General features: G+C 38.1%; 1 protein-coding gene across 2 annotated transcripts in view; it reads left to right on the forward strand.

The window, feature by feature from the left end:
- Positions 1–633: 633 nt before the first annotated feature.
- Positions 634–21,226, forward strand: part of LOC122478926 (cytochrome c oxidase subunit 7B2, mitochondrial) — a 164,948-nt gene continuing 144,355 nt past the window's right edge. For both annotated transcript variants that reach the window (XM_043572737.1, XM_043572738.1), the window contains exon 1: positions 634–1,201. The gene's annotated coding sequence lies outside the window, so the exon portion shown is untranslated. The remainder of the gene's footprint in view (positions 1,202–21,226) is intronic.

Below are 21,226 nucleotides of genomic sequence, written 5' to 3' on the forward strand. Positions count from 1 at the left end.
AATCAGAGGGTTACAGTATAGTGGTCATAGAATCATAACACAACAATAAAAAGTCAACTTCCAGGTAGATGATTAATGTAAACACTATGAAGTATATTAATATAATACAAATAAACACTTCTTAAACACTTTTATGTCCTATCCATTTCCCATATTCCACTGTCCACCTCCATATCTTTGCCTCCAAAAGTCTCCATAAACGACTCCCTGAAACCTATACCATGTGCCTCTCAGGTTTTCCCCTTCACTGCTGTTCTTCTCGAGTTTAATTTTTCATCATATTCTATTATGGAGAAAAGAACCAATGTGGCAACTGACAAAATCTTCTTTTGAGTGATCTAATCTCCCCTTCTTTCCAACTTGGATTTCTGGGTGGGATCAAAACTAAGAAGTGGGGTGTAGCAGTGACTATTCAGAGATATAGGAGACAGAGTTATGAGAAAAGAAGAGTGTTAAGCACAATGTGTCCCTTCTAACTTCTGAGATTAAGCTCTGTGAATGAACAAAACAAAATATATGCGATTAGATGTAACTACAAAGGGAGGGAGAAAGATTCCCAAGCAGGGTCCTCACTGGCCTGGGGGGGTAGATCCAGAGTTCCTTTCTTAACTGACTGAACCACTCAGACGCGCCCAAAACTTATAATTTTAATTAATCTTTTCTCCTTTTTAAGTGTCCTAGTTTGGACAATATATTTTGTGGTTACCATAATTAATAACCTGGCATCTTTAGGAGAGGTGAGATACACAGCCAACTTGTAGCTCGCTTTGAGGTTACAGGTAATCTCAAAGTTCCCTAGTGACCCAGTGGGATGAAGATGTCACCGAGAGAACCATTGAGCTTGCCAAAAGGTTGCCGTGACGTGCAAGTTAAATCCTGTGCAAGAGACACTGCATTACACTGAGGAGCGGGAACACTTAACTCACAAAACCGTTTGCTGTACTACGGAAGGACATATAGAAGAACAACACGCTTCACCATGCGCTTTTTTACTTCTTCTCGTGGTCTGATTGGTCAATTTGGAAAGAGAGCGTTGGCGTTGTGACCCGCCTCTTTCTTTCCTCTTAGGGAGGAGCTGCCCACAGGAAGTGCCCAGTTAGCTCCGCCCTCCAGGCTGTAAGGTTCCCGGGCACCGGTTTTACCTCTGCGCCATCATCACGGTCGTCGCCAAGTCGGTTGGGTGCTGCCTGTGGCATCGTTGGTAAGTCGAATGCTGGGGTTCCGAGTCAGTACGCCTGCAGTTTATAAGCCACGGTCTTCAATATTTTCTCCGGCGGTTACAACGGAATATTTTGTTTTCCTGCCGCTTTACTTCTATTTCTAAAAGAGAGACGTTTACATGTCGGACTCCTCACACCCCGACATCCAAGATACAGAGTGGGAGTAAAGAGAAAATGAAAAAGAAGAATGCTGTGTTGGAAAGCGTGGAGTAGAGCTTCGGGCACGCTTCTGGCATGGCTACAGTGGGAGGTGTTAAAAACTTTGATGATCCCAGACTAGGCGCTCACCACGTATTTTCCGTGGTAGTGGGTTGTTACAGCTCATGGCGGTTTTTTCCACTGGGGAGCGGCTGATTGTATGATGGTAAACACCCATTTGTTTGGTGGCAAGTCTACATGCTTTCGGCTGTAAGTAAAGGCAGGCAAGCTTTGGGGGTGCTCAGCAAGCAAAATCGGACTAGAAGTGCAGACATCCTTACTCGATGCATCCTAGTCAAATTGTTAACTGCTGCTTGACCTTAAACGCGGATATATAATTTTTTTCTTTTTTTATTTATTTTTTATTTATTTTTAAAATTTTTTTTTCAACGTTTATTTATTTTTGGGACAGAGAGAGACAGAGCATGAACGGGGGAGGGGCAGAGAGAGAAGGAGACACAGAATCGGAAACAGGCTCCAGGCTCTGAGCCATCAGCCCAGAGCCTGACGCGGGGCTCGAACTCACAGACCGCAAGATCGTGACCTGGCTGAAGTCTGACGCTTAACCGACTGCGCCACCCAGGCGCCCCTATAATTTTTTTCTAAGTAGCCTTGTGTGAGACAAAGTTTTGGTAATAAAGCAAGCCCTTTTCATGTACCAGCCTTTTTTAGGTGTGTGTGTTAGCTGTACGTGCTGGAAATGTTTAGGGCCAGGCCTAGACTGGTGGCACAGAAAGTCTCAGATTCTCATCCGCTTTTATGTTTTGACTCCTCTTCAGAGTCAAGGGAAGGAGTGTTGGAAGAACAAATCTAGGAATCATATGACTTGTCTATAGGTTTAGAAGTTGTTCTTACCTTTTGATTTCAGGTGGCTCTGAATTTGATCGTTCCATACAGTTTGACTATGACTTTTGATTGCTGAGATTCAGACTGGGACTCCATTCATAGGAGATTGATGGATATCAAATTAAGGAAGAATAGGGGTCTTTACTGTAAAGAGCATATACCTTCTCCTTAAATTGAGGATCAAAAATAAAATGTTGCAAAAAAGGTGGCTTAGAAAGCCATTAAAAAAAAAAAAGGGCTGTGCTTGGAATGCTCTGGCTTTAATAATTGATCTTGCTTAGGAATTTAAGGGGTTAGAGTCACTTAAAACTTGTGCTTCAGTGTTAATGTAGAGTAACGGAAAGAATTGGAAACAAAAAAATCAGCTGGAGGAAAATAAAACTTTTTTAGGAAAAATCTAGAGAAATTAGGGGACGAACTTGATAAAGGTGCCAGAAAATAAATCGACGTTCAAGTAGACATCTGTGAGAGAGAAATGGTGAGTCGGAGGGATGTAAATTCTCTTCAAAAGAGTATTGGAAAAGGGAAAGGGGTTCGGTTGTTACCAGATTGAAATAGGGGGGTAGGTCTCCAGTTAATCAAAAAGGAAGAGGAAAGATCTCAAGTGGAAGGACTCCCTCAAAAAGAGTCGGAAAAGTACTGAGAGATCACAGATAAGGGATGATGTAAAAGATATTATCAGAACAGCATCTTAAAGATTGGGAAAGACTAAGAAGACCTGTAGAATGCACAGAGTACCACTGGTTGATTTTTAAGGTAATATAGTAATTGTAGGTTTGTACAGAAGTACAGTTTGTGCTTAGAAGGAACAACCAAGAATTAGGTCTCGAGACAAGACTCAGCAAATAGGGCATATTGAAAGGAGTCAGGCAAGAGGATGAGTTAGATCCAAGCTTGGATGGGGATGATTCCGTTGGTGGGAGAAAAGATGCTGTGTGGAATTATGCATCCCAGGGAAGCGGAGGAGAAAAAAAAATTTTTTTTAAGAGTAGGTGCTTTTAGTAAACTCAGAATTGAATGGTTTCATCATTGCTTTTAGAGAAGATTCTGGAATTTAATAAATAGAGGCATATATTAGGAAACAAACCCTAACATCTAAAAAACATAAAAAGGAAGCCAAATACTCATTTCCAGCAATCAGCAGTAATCCTGTATGTTTTGAAGAGACCAAATTAATAGATTAAGCAGTTAGAAACTCGCCTTTCTAAACATATTAAACATACTAAAAAATTTAAACTGAAAAGTGTAGACGAGGATGGAAGAAAATGAACACTAGAGGCATATTTCATTGCTGCAGAAAAAAAAATGCTATTCAAGGTCTGAACAATTCGATGATGAAAGACAGTGCCTGGAGGAGCACATGGAAGAGGTATTGGTTCTTACTGGGCCTCTAGGGGTTCAGGCTTCAGAAGCATCGGTTGAAACCTCAGTTCCGGAATCTCAGTTGAGAGTGATTTGCCAGCCGAAACAAATGAGATGAGAGAGAAACCCTCTCTAAGAGGCAGGCCTCACTAGCTTTGCAATTCCAGAATGAGGTGGTGGAAAGTGCCCCTTGTAGTATAGGATTCAAAATATGTGTTTACTGAAGGTAGTAGCCCCTGTTTCATAATATAGAGTCCACTTCGAGCAGTTGCAGAGTGCCAGGGACAGGAGGTTAAAGGAAGGAAAAGAAATGAAGAGATTTTTGAGGTAGGTTGCAGAGGAATATATTGTACTTCAAATACAATTTGGTGATTGGGGTTGAAAATGTTTGAAGTTTTCTGGAAGGCAGGAATGTCACAAATGTTATTCTGTGAGAGACAACAGTATGCTAAGTGCATTGTGTCCCTAGATATGATGAATCTGTAGTGTCAGAATTAGTGCTTTAATAGAAATTTTATGGAATCTGCTACTCACACAAACTGACAAGCATCCTAATTGAGCTGAAACCAAGAATATTGCCAGGTTCGTTTTTCCTTGAGATGTTACTCAGTTCTGGTTTCTAGGAACACAGTGTTTTGGGAAGTAATCTGATCTGAGAATGGCTTGTATTTAAACTTGGATGTGGGGCCAGGTTTGTTAAGTTTATATTTTCATTTACTGTAATTTTTGAATCATACATAATTCAAAAACTAATAGTTCAGAAACTAGAGTGATATAAAGAAAAGTATACATTGACAAGTCTTTTGTCCACTTTGCATTTTACTTATCTAGGTGTTTAACAAACAAGTCTATAATACTAAGTGCCCAATACTGACCTGTGTATTTTGCAAATGTTAGCCCATTTATTTTGTGTATCAACCCTATTATGGAAGAATTCCTATAATTCCTATTTTATAGATAGGTCTAAAAAAGTTAATTAATTTGTAAGTGGCAGAGACAGACCCAGGCAGTCTTGCTCAAGTTAGACTAGTTAGGTAGATGATTTAGTATGTTCTATACTATATATGCCTCTCGTGTCATTTTTTAAAATGCAATTACAAATATATTTTCTTAATTTTTCCTTTTCTTTACAAAAGAAAGCAAACTTTACATACTATCTGCACCTTGGTTTTTTTTTTTTTTCTTCACTTAACTGCATATTCTGGAAATACTTCCATATCAGTATATAGAGGAGCTTTTCACTTGTTTTTACTGCTGCACAGTGTTAATATTGTATTATGTGAATTTGTCACAGTTTATTTTTTAATTTTTACTGTATATCATGTCATAGTTTATTTAAACAGTCTCTTGGTGGACATTTGGGTGATGTCTACTTTTCTGCAGTTACAAATAGTGTGGTAATAAATGTATATACTTGTCATTCTTGGCAGATGTATCATATCTGTAGTATAAATTCTTAGAAGTTGAACTGCTGAATCAGATAAATGAATATGTACTATTGTTTATATATTACCAAATTCCATGAGTCTCATTCTGCTTCATCGTAGCCTTATCAACAGAAGTGTTCACGTTTTTGTCAGTCTGATAGGTGAAAAATATTTTTTCAGGGTTGTTTTAATTTTTTATTTATTAATAATAAGATATGAATGAGTTGAGTGTCTTTTCATTTGTTGAAAGGCCATTTGAATTTTTTTGTGTGAAAAACAAAAAAATTTCTTTGCTCATTTTCTTTGCTCATTTTCTTTTTTTTATTTTTATTTTTTTAATTTTTTAACGTTTATTTATTTTTGAGACAGAGAGAGACAGAGCATGAACGGGGGAGGGGCAGAGAGAGAGGGAGACACAGAATCGGAAGCAGGCTCCAGGCTCTGAGCCATCAGCCCAGAGCCTGACGCGGGGCTCGAACTCATGGACTGTGAGATCTTGACCTGAGCTGAAGTCTGACGCTTAACCGACTGAGCCACCCGGGCGCCCCTCTTTGCTCATTTTCTATAGGGAGTTTTTAGTGTTTTACTTCTGTTAGATATTTACCTGTTCTTTATATTTTGAGGGGAATGGACCTTTTGCCTGTGTTGTGAGTTTTAATTTTTTTTCCCCCAAGTGGGTCATTTGTTTTTTGATCCTGGTTATTTTTTTTAATGTTATGTAATATACAAGTATTTCTTTTATGGTTTTGAATCATGTTTAGAAGTGTCTTTCTCCAATTTATAAAGGAATTTTTCTCTTCTAGAACTTTCATGGTTATATTTTTTTTTCCTTTTTTCATTTAAATCTTTGATTCCTTTTGAATTTTTCAATGGTCATGGAATATGATATACAATTCAACGTCATATTTTTTCCAGATGACTGTTTTTTAGATTCTTTAAAATTTAGTTAGTAAAAACTTGTCTTTGACATGATGCAATTTCTGAATCCCTGAAAGAACTGTACTTATCCTAGACATTGAGAATGACTTACTGAGAGGAAGTAGAAGAAATTTGTAAGGAAGGTATTTGTCTTGGACTTTGAACTAAGTAGTATGATTTTAACTTCATGGAGTTGTACCTTACAGGGGCATGAAAATTTGACTGTAGACATCAATTTCTTTGAACTTTAATTTGTTTTGTATTTGTATATAACTGTCAGGGTAATTTAATCTTTGGACTTTAATTTCTCTTTGGGAATTTAGTAGTTTAAGGAGGTTATTTTCAAATTTGGAATATCTATAATGTTAGACTTTTGTTCTTAGAATTTAAGCCATTCGATCTAATTGTAGCAAATCCTAGATAATAAGCTGTTCATAATTTGGGATGGGAAATAGAATGGAGAAAACATGTTCAGCTTTGGATATAGAATGGCTACATATTTAATTAATGTGTTTTTGGACTATTTTGAAGGATTCTGGGCTCAAAAATCTGCACTGCTAATAGTGGTCGCAGCAGGATACCCAAAATCACAGGTGGGGTAGGTTACTCAAAAAGATAGGAGCAGTAATGTCTTGATAGATTGCTGATCCTTTTCTCTGGGGGGACAATACCTTGGTTCAGCCGAAGCTTCATGATTAAGCACAGTGGTTTAGGAGAATAGAAAGCTGTAGAATATTGGTATGTAGGAGGGATTATTGAATGTTTTCTTCCTACTTCCGATGCTTCCTTTTATGTGTATGATCCATTGTCCTAACATATTAGGCCTCTAACTTCTACTTGAGTAGTTCAGGGAGTTATTTGGTGAATTGAGAAGAGACTGGGAGTCTCTTCTCCCCTTGTTGGGATTGAGCTGTCCTCAGGAAGCTGCTTCTGCTCTCCATTTTACCATGTTACAAGGGTAGGAGAATGACTGTCCCCATACTATCCTGCTGATACTGAATGAGAAAGTCTAATTTTGGATTCAGTACTAGAAAACACTTTAATAGATAAACCTTCCCTAAATAGATAGTCTTCCCTATCTGCTCTCATCAGATACAGAAGTAAAATTTTGATCTCTCCATAAGCCAACTCCCCTGTATCTCTTAACTGTTAGAATTTGAGCAGGAGTACCAGTTATTGACCTTTCCCTCTCCTGCCTTTATCAAGATGAGAAGTCAATGGTATGGACAATAGGGTGATTCATTTGAAATTTCAGAGACTTGATTATGCCTCCTAACTGAGGTGGGAATCAAATCAGCAAGGACATCACGATTTCACTACACACTCCAGTAACCTGTGTTTAATGTCTGTGTGGAGGGAACATATGACAAGTTATGTTGCCATAAGATATGTGTAGAGAAATGAACAAGGATCAAGAGTTGCATACCACTCTTGATGCCTCAGTGTTACATATGGTTTTCTGAAACCAGAGTGAGAAATCACAGGAAAAATCTAAATTTAAAAACCAAGATTGAAGTTTTGTATTAGGCTAAGTTATCAGAGGCAGAAATTATAATGAGATGTGGAAATAAAGTAAGTTATGTGTTGTACGTGTGAATTTTCAGACCTGCCAAGACTGTAAGTTCACACTGTGTTGGGTTTCAGGTTTTTAATATTTATATTTATTTTATTTTGAATGCACACATATGGTGTTTTATATCAGTGACAGATTTTCCTAAATAATAAAAGCCTCTGACCTTACATTTGTGGTGACATAATGCTACTTTGCAACGAAAGTAGCACAGCTGTCCATAGGTGAAGAACATGAAAAAAACCATTTTTCTCTGCTTATTGAGTGGTAAGGAGGCAGCTATCTTTCTCCCCTCCTGCAAGAGTCTCCTTGGAAACATTATGGGCCTGATTGCTAACTATAACACGTTGGTCTGTAAGTAAACTCTCCCCAAAACTCAGATAGCTCTGGGTGTCTCAGACCTAGAGAGGTCTCTAAGTCTTGGGTCTCATTCCTGCATGAAATGTAAATACCTAGAAATAGTCTCCCTAGCACTTTTAGCCAGTACCTAGGTACCTGTCCCAGGATGTAACCTTTTGTCTTTATGGAAGATAAGTTTTATTATTCTTTCAGATCAGAGCAGTTAGCACCATAATGTGGGGAAGAAATGGTTACAGATTTAATCCTGTAATATATGAAAATATTTTCAAGGATAAATGAAAAGATTCTCTAACTTTATAGTAAATATATTGGAACATTGAGAAATCCAGGAATGTTTTATTTTCTTATATATATGTTATATCATTGTTATCATTTCTACTGAATAAAAGATGTTAATACTGTACCTGGGCATAGCAAGTACTCTACAAATGATTGACATTGTAATAATAACTAATGCTTATTATTTTAATATGTTAAAAATGCCTGTATTTATGTTGCAGACAGAATCAATAAAATGGAAATTACTTTTTATTTATTACATGTATGAAATGAATTCGTGGCTGAAATTTAGGTTGGGTAGTGTTTGTCAAGAGCCTTGAAATCTACAGAGAGGAGTCTGTATTTTCCTCATGGAAGACTATTTACCTCACAAGTCAGTAACCTTCCTTGGTGAAAGAGTTCCCCGCATTATGTATATGTACATATATCACTTAGACACATGGGCCTCCTTGAAGTGCTCTTAGGTTTCCATTCTCTTAGGAGCTTTATAAAAATGGGTTTTATGCCTACTAACACATAGAGACTTCATTCTCTACTGGTAGCTAATTCTAGTAGTTAGAAGATAATCTCTTATTTGCCACATTTCTTAACTCATCTTTTAGATTCTAATTATAAAGGTTCAGATTTTTAAAAATTTCTGTTTAATACTCTGATGGCTTTTCAAACAGCGTACTGTAATACCTAGCTGGAAAGACAAAGTTACTTCACATGAAGTACAATACAGGATGTTGTGAATCTGTAGGAATCGATAAAGAAGGATCAGTACAGGTTGAAGTATTGATAATGTTTAGTGGAGGATATGGTATATGAGTTGGGCTTTGCTTTTCATAAGAAGATAGAAGACAGCATATCAGGTAGGGATACTAACGTGAACTAAGACCATTTTCTGAATGCATGTTAATTTTTTTTTTTTTCTAGCGACGTACAGTGGTAAACAAGAAGTGATGAAACAACCCCTTACTTCATGATTTTATAGGATAATTTTAAAGTACACTGTGATTCATTATTGGTTACTTCTGTGATTAGGGGACAGAAAGAGATATGCTATTAGCAATGAACCTATCAGGTTAGACCAAAGAGTTTAAGATAATATGCTTTGGGCAGTGTAGGGTCATCACAGTTTTTAAACAGGAAGGCAAAAGAATGAGAAACAGTATTTTAGGAAAATTTGTCATTGGTAGATTGAATGGAAAGAGATTTGTGTCAGGAAGACCAATTAGGGAAATACTGGCATAACCTAAGCAATAAATGATGAGAACATCTAATTTAATTTTGGCCTTTGGAACAGAGAATTCAAAAGAAGAATCAACAGCTTTTCCAGACTTAATTTATGAATGGAAGAAAGAGGTCATTTAGAGGTAACCTCAGGATTCTGAAAAAAGAATATAATTTTGGAAAGGAAAGCAGTAAATTAGTTTTTATGCATATTTGGGTATTGGCCAGTGACTAGATCCAGGAGAAAAATCTCTGTATAGACATTGAACATATGTTACCAGAATTCTAGTTAGGAGAATTCATCAATCTAAAGGTGGTAGCTTTTATGAGAGTGAGTACACCTTCTGAGTTATAAGGCCCAAAAAGTAGATTAAAAAAATTTTTTTAACGTTTATTTCTGAGACAGAGAGAGACAGAGCATGAGTGGGGGAGGGGCAGAGAGAGAGGGAGACACAGAATCCGAAGCAGGCTCCAGGCTCTGAGCTGTCAGCACAGAGCCTGACATGGGGCTCGAACTCACAGACCGCGAGATCATGACCTGAGCCGAAGTCAGATGCTCAACCGACTGAGCCACCCAGGTGCCTCCCAAAAAATAGATGTTAGAGAGATAGCTCAAAGAGAGCTAGGAGGAAAAACAAAGAGATGAGGTTCAGAGAACGTAGCCAGTATACTTAGGGAAGCTGAAGAAATAGCGATACCAAATTAATGTGGTGTTGTGTGTCAGTCTCAGCCTATGGATAACGAGCGTTGTGGCTGGACTGGAATAACCATCAAGAAACTTTGAAAGAAAGTTTACTACTTAGAATTCTTAGAAGTTACATGGCATACTTGGGGCCACACAACACGGTCCAGAGGGAGATGAGAGAGAAGAAGAGAGGGAGGGAGGGAAAAGGTGTGGACTTGGGGTTCTGCTTGTATTGGGATCCAGGGTAGAGGGTCTAGAGCTGTTTACTGGTGAATTTACAACGTAAAAGTGAGAATTTAAAGTGCAGGAAGAGAAAAGACAAGCAGCCCAAGTGGACAGTTAGTGAAATCAACCAAGATCTCTGAAACAAAGAAGCCTGGGGCGTCACCTGACTCTTTATCTAGTTTCATAGCTAACAGTGTGTTTATTCAGTTTTTACAAAGTGTACGGGGCGCCTGGGTGGCTCAGTCGGTTAAGCATCTGACGTCGGCTCAGGTTATGATCTCAGGTTTTGAGAGTTCAAGCCCCACATTGGGCTCTGTGCTGACAGAGCTCAGAGCCTGGAGACTGACTGCTTCGGATTCTGTGTCTCCCTCTCTCTGCCCCTACCCTGCTTTCGCTTTCTCTCTCTCTTTCTCTCTCTTTCTGTCTCTCTCCCTCAAAAAGAGAGAGAGAGAGAGAGAGAGAATCCCAAGCAGGCTCTGCAGTGTTAGCATAGAGCCCAACGTGGGGCTTGAACTCAGGAGCCTAAGTCGTGAATCGTGAGATCATGACTTGAGCCAAAATCAAGAGGAGGACACTTAACAGACTGAGCCACCCGGGCGCCCCTGACAATGTGTTTATTCAGGAGAGCCATCTTTGAAGGGGATGCCTGTTTGAAGCCAGTGCCTTAATAGTCAAAACTTAAGGGGCGCCTGGGTGGCTCAGTCACTTGGGCGTCCGACTTACACTCGGGTCATGATCTCATGGTTTGTGGGTTCAAGCCCTACGTCAGGCTCTGTGCTGACAGCTCGGAGCCTGGACCCTGCTTTGGATTCTGTGTCTCCCTCTCTCTCTGCTCCTTCCCCACTCATGCTCTGTCTCAAAAATAAATAAACATTAAAAACAAAAAATAAAAAACAAGAAAACTGAAGTCAGGCACTTGCATTACCAAAAACAGAAAACCCAACTGTCTGAGCTTATACAACTTGTGGTTAGCTGCATCAAATTTTGAAGTGAGTTAAAAGAAAATGAGGTCTGAGAAATCCTCATTAATTTCTTGGTTTAAAATATTATCCAGGATGAAGTGGGGTATGAAATGGGGGGAGACCTGAACTCTTATATTCATGTCAGTTTGCACATTAAACCACTGTCACCCACTATTGCAGAATGATGTGTCAGATAAATTGTGAATAAGCCATTAAATTTGAGCAGTGAGAGAGAAGAGAGGTTAAGAGTGCATGTGGTGATGGGCGAGCAGTACAGAGATGGCAGCCATAGGGGTTATCCTGAGGGGTGCTTGAAGAAACAGAATACAGGGGGCAATAATGGTCTGGCTCCTAAATTGTGTCTTCTGTTAATGCAGGCAGTGACTATTCTCTTAGCAGATGCCCAGGTGATGTTTATCTGTTGAGTGGGGATCAAATAAAGATAACACCAAAAAATACAGCTTTTCCTAATACTCGAGAGGATGAGTGCTTGGCTGAGATGGTGTTGGATTGATAATTTTTATGTGGATAAAAATGAGATGAAATCTGGAGAGATACCAACTCTATTTCCACCTAAAGACCTGAAATAAGAGTGGTGGTAGGGGATAGAAGGGTTGAAACCTTAATTTTACAATAGTGCCAGCAGTTCACGATGGGGCTCACAGCCTGAGTGACCTGTATTTCCAGACACTTGACCCTGTTTGTTTCTGGTTCTGTGGCCTGTGCTCCTAGGGTGAAGCTAAGGACAAAGGACAATTGGGAAGCCAGCGATGGCCTACAAAAATAAGCCTTCATTTGTCATTTTAATGGGTGTACCATTTCACCTTAATTTAATTTTCCTACCTCTAAGAATATATCTTAGTTTGTAAGTTCACAAGCTGACACATCATCCAGAGAGACTATTTATTTTCCCTATATTCTTCACACAAAGGCTGAGATTATTCTTGCAATAGTAATCAAGATCTTCTGTCTTTGGCTTGCAAAGAAAATGCATTCAACTGTACTTGAAAGAGAAAATTGAAATTTGGCTGCAAATAATAAAGCACTTTCAATTCTTTCAATTCTGTCTGTTCATATCAGCTGAGCTGCATTAATAAAAGCAAAAAGGTGCCTGTTGCTTGCTATTGGCAAAAAATAACAATGTTCAATTGCCCTAACTGTGTATTAGGTGCGTTGAAGTTTATTCCTATTATAGAACCTTGTGCTTTTAGTCCATTTTTTTCCTTTGTTAGTGCTAGCGTGGTACCAAATGAATTAGGAAAGTAGTCCCCAGAGAAAGGCTTTTCCACCAGCTTTAATAGCAAAGCAACGATGAATCTTCCCCCATCCCCCCCCCCCCCCCAAAAAATCAAATCTCAAAGTGTAATTGGCTTGTCTATCTGCCTGTTGTAACCTTTGTTTTATTGGTGTAATTGTTTTAGGAAATAATCCTGTAGACTTATTAGCATGCTTAATGCTAGTTTCAATTATTTATTTTATTAATTGGGTGTGTAAGTCATGAAATTGCTGTTGAGTACATTTACCAATAGCACAACCACCATAATAATACAAGGCATCTGAAAATAAAAGTAGGTTGGTACCTCTGAGATAAAGATTTCTGTAAACAAAGAGTGTACTGCAGATTTTTCTTTTTCCATCAGACAATCTCATGGGCACGCCAATTGTGAAACCGTAGTCAAATTTTTAGAAATGCAAGGGTACGGACAAAATAAAAGTGTGTACTCATGTACACTTAATTCTTTTTAGCTAGCACTATAACATGAGACCAGTAGCACAAGTCTAGGCAAAATTATGAAGTAGGAATAGGTTATCTTTAGGTACCTCTAGCCTCTTTGTGTGCCTAATAATATCCTTTTCTCTAAAATCCTCATTGATTTTTCTCTCCTCTTCACAATTATTTAGTCTCAAGAGAAGATGAAATTCATTAACACTGAGGTTTGAATGATGAAGGTGGTAATGGTGCTATAGAAAGAACTCTTTGAGACCAAACAGCCCAAAGCTTCAAAGTCCACTTATAATCATTTCCAGCTATGTGATTTTAATGAATACATTTTCCCTCAGGGAGCTGAGGGTTTGGTGCAGACTGGAGCTTACGTAATTTGGGGGAAAATACAAAACCATATATATAAATTTAAGTAAGAAAGTAGATAATTATATGTTAAAATGACAAATGCAACAAAATTTAGAAAAATAAATTTAGTCATTTCCCCAACCATATTTATTAATAAAAAAAATTATTTCCACAGCAACAATAAAATCTCAAAGCAGCTAGTGGTCTGGGGATACAGTGATCTATTTTGGTTCTTATTTTCTGAAGATGTGGGGGCTACTTTGATTTTATTTCCTTGCAATGAGTCATTTTTTCTAAGGAAATGGGATGTGGGGAAGAAAGCCAAAGTTTGGGGTGAAGGAGGCAGGCACCATTGAAGTAAATCACCTTTTAAAGTTCGCTGAGCTCCACCTTCTGTACAAACTGATGGCAAGTCCCCAAAGTAACTCACAGGCAAGGAATGCTTGCCCTTGTGTGCTTCAGTTTCTCTATCATGGCCAAGCCAGTAAATACCAACTGTGAGATACATCATAAATGCTATCATGGATAATAGAAATAAAGATACATGATATTGACTTAAAAGATGTACACTTCTGCTGTCTACCTGTATTAACTCATGTGACTGACATTCCTGATAGAGTTGTCCCACTAATATCAACAATATCAGTGATGTCTGATAAAGAACACTTGTGATACTGTTCTTCTTTTTAGCCTATACTATAACCTATAACAGTAATACCAATAATCCCTGCAATTAATATCAAAGTCAGGAAGACTCACAAGCTGCTGGAGTTAACAAGAGGGAATCTGATTCTCCTAGGAGGAAAGGTGCTTTTTCTTTGACATTGATGTGTTAAGTAGACTGTTATTTGGAACCTTTAGGTTGTACTCAATTATAGTCCTTAGTATTTGCCTTTCCTGAAGGATGCCCAAGAATAGCTAAAAATAAATTTAACAGAATAGGGTGAAAGAATAAGAAAACAAACAAATACAGAAGAGGTCCATTGCACAGAGCTGGCACAAAAGAAACCTACTTATATCTAAGACTCATTTTCTCTTCACTGCGTTAGAATAATATGCCTGTAATTTAATTTTGCTTTACAATGCTCACAAACGTAGCTTTCAGGATGTGTGATTTTTGAAGAATCTGTGGTCTCTTTAGCTTGTGCTTAATCCAGTGTCATTACAGTGATACAGGCTGGAGAAGAAGGGGAAGAACCAAGAGGGCTAAACAAACTTAGCCATAATGGGATGGCCTGGTATTCACTACTCTACTACATACATTTCAAAGGCATGGGGAATACTTAAATTTGACATAAGCTAATGTTTTTCCTGCAGGGCACTGAGATCAGAGAGAAGACAAGGGAACTACATAGTTGTGTTACTCACTGTGTATTCTCTTAGACACTTTGTTCATTTGGCTTTGGGGGCATCTTTTTTCCTGATCTTTTTGTCTCTACTCCCTTTCAGTCCTCTGTTGGTTCCCTGTCTCATTCTGACCTTAATTGTTGAAGTGCCCCAGGACTCTGACCCTGGACACTTCCTTTTTTTCATATGCATTCACTTCCTAGGTGGTCTTTAAATTACCATCCTTATATTAAAGATCACCCAGGTTCTGTGACTTGAATCTTTCCCCTGAACTTCAGACCCATATCCAACTTTGTACCTAAACCTGGTATATCCAGATTGAATTCTTTATTCTTGTGTACCAAATCTGTTTTTCCTATAGTATTCCCCTTCAAGTAAATGCTAGCAGGTCAAAAATTTTAATTTCATCTTGTCAATCCTCATTTCACATCCCACATCAACAAAACTGAATCTGACTGCCTCCCTCCATTTCTGTTGTCATCATTTTTCATTCAAGCCATCATCATTTCTAGCCTGGACCCAATTATGCATAAAAATTAATTTGCTGCTTTCCCTTTCAAATTTATATTCTTTTTTCCAATCCTGAAGTTACCTTGATATTACCTCTTTCTTCTATTAATAAACTAAGTCTAGAAAAACTTTTGATTCTTTTCTTTTTAATTCTCTGTTCCAAAGGCCAAAATTAAATGATGAGATGTTCTCATCATTTATTGATTAGATTGTTCTAGTATCTTATTCTCCTACCTCTTGTATCTATTCTTGTGGGAGATGCAGGAGAGAAGCATCAAAGGAGAAGACTTCAAAAGGGAAAGGCTGGAGAAGGTGCAAGGCCTTAGGCCATGTTTACACAGCTGAATGGGGCTGCAGCTCCTAAGGAATGCCTAGAGCCATTAACATTGTTCAGCCAGGGGTGTCTGGGTGGCTCAGTCGGTTAAGCATCTGACTTTGCTCAAGTCATGATCTCGCGGTCTGTGAGTTTGAGCCCCGCGCTCTGAGCCTGTTTCAGATTCTGTCTCTCTCTCTCTGACCCTCCCCCGTTCATGCTCTTTCTCTCTCTGTCTCAAAAATAAATAAACATTAAAAAAAATAATAAAAAAAATCATTGTCCAGGCTGGATCCTCCCTCAGAGACCTGACCCTAGTGTTACAGAAACCAGTTAACTCAAAATTCAACCTTGAAAAGCCAAACCATTAGATTGATTAAAACACTTGCTTACCTGACTTTATGCACATAGTCTTTAGCAATTATCCTAATAAAAAGAACTTCATTCTGGAGTGGGGCCTCATTCCAACTGAAGACCGTATGAGGACCTTCACTTAACTGTACTTTGTTTGTGGAATTATCTTTTGCAACTCTGGCCATACTCCCTGCAACATATTCTTGCTTCCATTTAGCTATACTTTACACATGGTCAGAAGCATCCATTTAAAGTGTAAATATGCAGTTACACTCCGAATAAAACCCTCTAATGATTTCCTATCACGCTTAATAAAATTAAAAATCTTAACTATGGCCTAAAGGCCATATATTATCTGATTCCAGACTAACTAGTTTCTGTCCCTGGTCACTATTCTCCAGCTGCTTTGCTCTTCAATACAGGAAGGACTCTACGTCAGTCCTTGAACTTCTGTTGCCTCTGTCCAGAGTGATCGTCACCCAAATGTTCACATGATTTTCTGTTGTATTTCTTTCAATCTCTGTTTAAGTGTCAGCTTGAGAGAAAACCTCATTGCTTGTCCTGTTCAAAGTAGCATCCTTCTCCTTTATTATTATTATTTCTTTCATTTTTGTTTATTGCTGTATCTCCAAGTAGAATGTAAGATGGGTGTGTGACCTGACATGGTCTGATTTGTCCTCTCTTAAATTCCCTGAGTCTAAAATGCCTGTTAGGCACTAAGTAAATATTTACTGAATGAATAAATAAGGCATCATTAATGTCCTAGGGGCTCTGTTTGCTTTAGAGCAGTATCCTTCTGTTGGGATAGGTGTAGGGAGTATATCCGTAGTCAAATTCATTATAGTTCCCAGCCAGACCCAGACCCAGCATTTAGCAGCTAATCTATACTAGAACAGAAGCCAAATCCTTGTGATTATGAAAATATGCCATGTACTAAGGAAGGCCTAGAGTTAGGCGGTTTTTCTACTCAAGCACACTAGAGTAACATAAAGCTTCAGGATTCATTCCAGATTCTATGTAGTAGGGGCTTAAGTCTGTTGTCTTACTGCCTTCAGCTAGATTCATTATTTCTAGAGCTGAGCTCTGCTGGCTGTGCAGGTCAGAGGTTTTAATGCTTAGGTGAATTTTCTAGTATTCATGCTGCTGGCATTTATTCATTTGTATAAATCATTTTTTCTAGTAACATATACTAGATTAATGAGGAAATATTGGAAAAACAACAGTTGCAGAAAAAAGCAGAAAAGTCATTTTTTTTCAAAATTCCAGTTCTCAGAAAAATCCATTATTAAAATCTTGATATATTATCACTTTTATTTTAGTGTGGGTGTATCTGTGTATGTGCTTACATAGTTAGGGTCAGCCAACAGTATTTATTGAGCAGTATTTGGATTCATAGCCCTTTGTTCTTGTCTTAAGTATCTTAATAAAAATAGATGGGGGTGGGGGTGCCTAGGTGGCTCAGTCAATTAAGCGTCCAGCTCTTGATTTTAGCTCAGGTCATGATCTCATTGTTCATGGGATGGAGCCCTGCATCGGTCTCTGTGCTGTCAGTGGAGCTTGCTTGGGATTCTCTCTCTCTCTCTCTCTCTGCACCTGCCTCCCCCCAACAAATAAATAAAACTTGAAAAAACAACAACAAGAAGATGAGGGGATTTGACTTTTTGTCCTCATTAACTACTCCTCAGAAGGCATTCTTTTCACTTGAAATTAGACTTCATTCTTTCCATGTTCACCATTACCCTGTACTTTAATATTCATCCTTTTGTCATACCTTTCTAATCTCTCTCTCTTCTCCCTCCATCTCTTCCTCTCTCTCTCTCTCTCTCTCTCTCTCTCTCTCTCTCACACACACACACACACACACACACACACACATATACACATGTAATACCCAGCCTGCTTGGATGCACAAAAACAGCATTGGAAAACAGAGTTGAGTAGTCAGTAAAATGAGAGTTAAAGTGTGTGAGAGTATCTCTGACTTGAAGAAGAGTGATGTGGTGGTAGGCCTGGTGAATATGGGGAAGAATTCAATGCTGAGACTGTTTGTGATAGAACCTAAATCTAGGGAGCAGGTGGCAGGTCTCTAATAGGACTATACTTTAGGTCCACGGCCAGACCTAACAAGGAAGATGGTAAGTCCTTGCCAGTGAGAATGCAGATTATAAGCATAGTTGGTGATGGAAAAATGAGAAATTTTTATAAGGGTAGTTTACTTTCTTCCTGGGTTTGTTGAGTTAATTAATAAATGATCATTATAGGAACACTAGAAAATACAGGTAAGTAGCTGCCTTAAAAAAGCTTTTAGTGGGGTGTATCCAGGTGGCACAGTCAGTTAAGTGTCCGACTCTTGATTTCAGCTCAGATCATGATCTTATGGTTTCTGAGATCAAGCCCTGCATTGGGCTCTGAACTGACAGTGAGGAGCCTGATTGGGATTCTTTCTCTCTGTCTCTGCCCCTTCCCCATTCCCCCCCCCCCAATAAAAACAAAACAAACAAACAAAAAACACTTAAAAAAACCTTTTGGTACTTGCTTTGGAGTATTGGTGGTATCTAGAATGAGGGATTAGGGGAAGAGATAGAACTGGGAATTGAAGAAAGTATAAACGAGATGAAGGGGGGAGAGCTATCTTTGCAATATAATTATTCAGGAAGAAATGTAGTAATCTGTCCTCTTTAGAAATACAGTAACCTGTCTATTACTGTTACTTGTTATGTATTACTTTTGTGATTTGAAACGCATTTATTATTTAAAAGTAATACTTAAATTCTTAAAGTGGCTTTAACAAGGTAGGAATATACCGGGATTTAAGTGTGGTGTGTTTCCTATAATTCTAAAAGAATTCATTAAAGTTTTGGTGGAATGCAGTGTCTGTTACCTGAAGGCACCCCTCTGAGAACCAAAGTCTTTGCCTTAAAGGAAAACACTAAGTTCTTGTGGCACCTTCTAAGGGACATCACTTTGCCACTCCTGTTGTGCTTCTAATGCACAGTATGCAGCATGTGAGTTATTGCTTCTCTGGGAAGTTCTGATAGTCACTGTGAAATGTTGTTTTCCAGATGTTTGAGTCATTAAGAGTAGTGTCAGCACAGCAAGCAGGCTTTTCATTTTGGGCATCAGTGCCTTCAGCAGGGATTGGCAGCCTACTGGTTCTGGCCTGATTAATAGCACCAAGTGGGAATGAGGCATGTCCAGGAGGTGGCAAAGCAGTCCCTGGGCTAGGCTAAGTCCTGCCTTTGTTTTCATTCTCCAAGCTGTCTGCAGGCTTCAGTCTCCTAATTCTGTGGGGGTGAGGGTGGGGAAGAGTCAAGTAGTAAGATGGCTTGCCTGCTTAGTATGAATTGTCAAATAAGGCTTCATTGTCTTCTGTGTTATGGGATATTTACTTTGTAAAGTCTTGCATACATGATCTTATATGAAACCTTTGAGCCCTATATAGTAGGTAGTGTGCAAATGAAGGACATAAGGCAGCCTTCCCTGGTTTTCACAGATGTCAGACGGGCTAGGAGTAGAATGAAGTTTTGCATCTTAAATGAGTCTGTTTGTTTGTTTGTTTCCTAATACCCTTTAGCTAGGAGGACATAGGATCTTTCTTTGGAAAATACACTTGAAAATCTGTCCCCTAAAATTTTTGTCAGAAAAAAAGTGAACAAAATGAAACAGGAAGATTAAGAAGAGATGGGGTTCATTCTGCACCCCCCCCCGCCTTTTTCCCTTGCTTCTTTCCTTTCAATTGGTTTTGTATTAAGTCCTAGATGTGGCACACACTTAATGGTAATAATGCTAATTGTTAAAAAAAAATATGTTTTCATGTTGCCGAGATTTCTGCCTGGAGTAGAAAACACCTGTTTGTGATTTTTTTCCATATCAATTAACAATTCTGTCCAGTAGGTGGACTCCTTCATATTCACATAGGAGTTTTCTTTATTCTTTAATCAAGTGTTCCTTAAGTCTATGGAAAGGCTTTTCCTCATACTGAACTTTGGTTTCACCAACTTATTATCTGAGGCTGAAAATAGATTCTGGGATACTGCCTATTCCTGTTTGAGAAATAACTTCGTCTTTAGTTCCTTTTTTTTTCTTTTATTTCATTTTTGTTTTAATTTATATCTTGGCATTTTTATTTATAAATCAGAGTTCCTGTGCAGTAACTAAACTTACCATCTGATTGGATTTTTACAAAACAAACTGCATTTCTGAACTTAAATTCATCAGAATATACAAATATGTGAATAATTATAATTAATATAATATATTGACACCAAAGACTGATAATTATATTTGTACTGAGAATAAATCTTTTCATAGTCTCTGTAGTTGTTTTCTTCATATCGTTCTATAGCAAATGATTTTTATAATGCGTTATGTAACAAGAAATCTGGCATATGGGTTATTTTTAAATTAGTCCCTTGTCACAATACTCTAGGCTCACCTGAAGTCGAATAGTGTCTTTGGCAATTTCCCTATGTTCACTGGGACAACTGCAGATTCTTATTCTGTGTTATCAGTCTGCCTTTGTCCCTAAATTGTTACCTCTCACCCCTGTTCTTTGAAAATCTTATTTTACCATGGGCTTATAGAAACTGGGATGCCTGCATGGCAAAAATTCCAATAGTTGATTCAATAAATTCTAATATGAAAAATAAATCTCAACCTGGAACCCAATTCAGGAAAAGCCTCATTTAGGTAACCTTTGTGTGCTATTTTTCTGTGACAAGGCTAATGATGATAGCATGTGACTTGAAACCAAATTTCTCTAGTTCCACCTCTAGTGGAAGATATAAATGTGGAGACAAATGGAGGGGGGAAAAAGGCAATCTTTTTTCTGTATAATCAAGTCAGGTTTTTGGTGATTTTATTCTCCATTGTAAATTTGGTGAAGGAAAGGGTTCACATCTTAGTCATCTTTATATTATCCTAGTATCTGATATCAAACATGGAGGCATAGTTGAACAGAATATATGTATTACTTCAAAAATTGAGATAACTTGGATTAGAACCTTATATTTTTTTAATTTTATTTTTTATTTTTTTAAATTTACATCCAAATTAGTTAGCATATATAGTGCAACAATGATTTCAGGAGTAGAGTTCTTAGTGCCCCTTACCCATTTAGCCCATCCCCCCTCCCACACAACCCCTCCAGTAACCCTCAGTTTGTTCTCCATATTTATGAGTCTCTTCTGTTTTCCCCCCTCCCTGTTTTTATATTATTTTTTCCCTTACCTTATGTTCATCTGTTTTTTATCTTAAAGTCCTCGTATGAGTGAAGCCATATGATTTTGTCTTTCTCTGACTAATTTTGCTTAGTGTAATACCCTCTAGTTCCATCCATATAGTTGCAAATGGCAAGATTGCATT

The sequence above is a fragment of the Prionailurus bengalensis genome, chromosome B1 (genome assembly GCF_016509475.1).
Source record: "Prionailurus bengalensis isolate Pbe53 chromosome B1, Fcat_Pben_1.1_paternal_pri, whole genome shotgun sequence".
NCBI classification, from domain to species: Eukaryota; Metazoa; Chordata; class Mammalia; order Carnivora; family Felidae; genus Prionailurus; species Prionailurus bengalensis.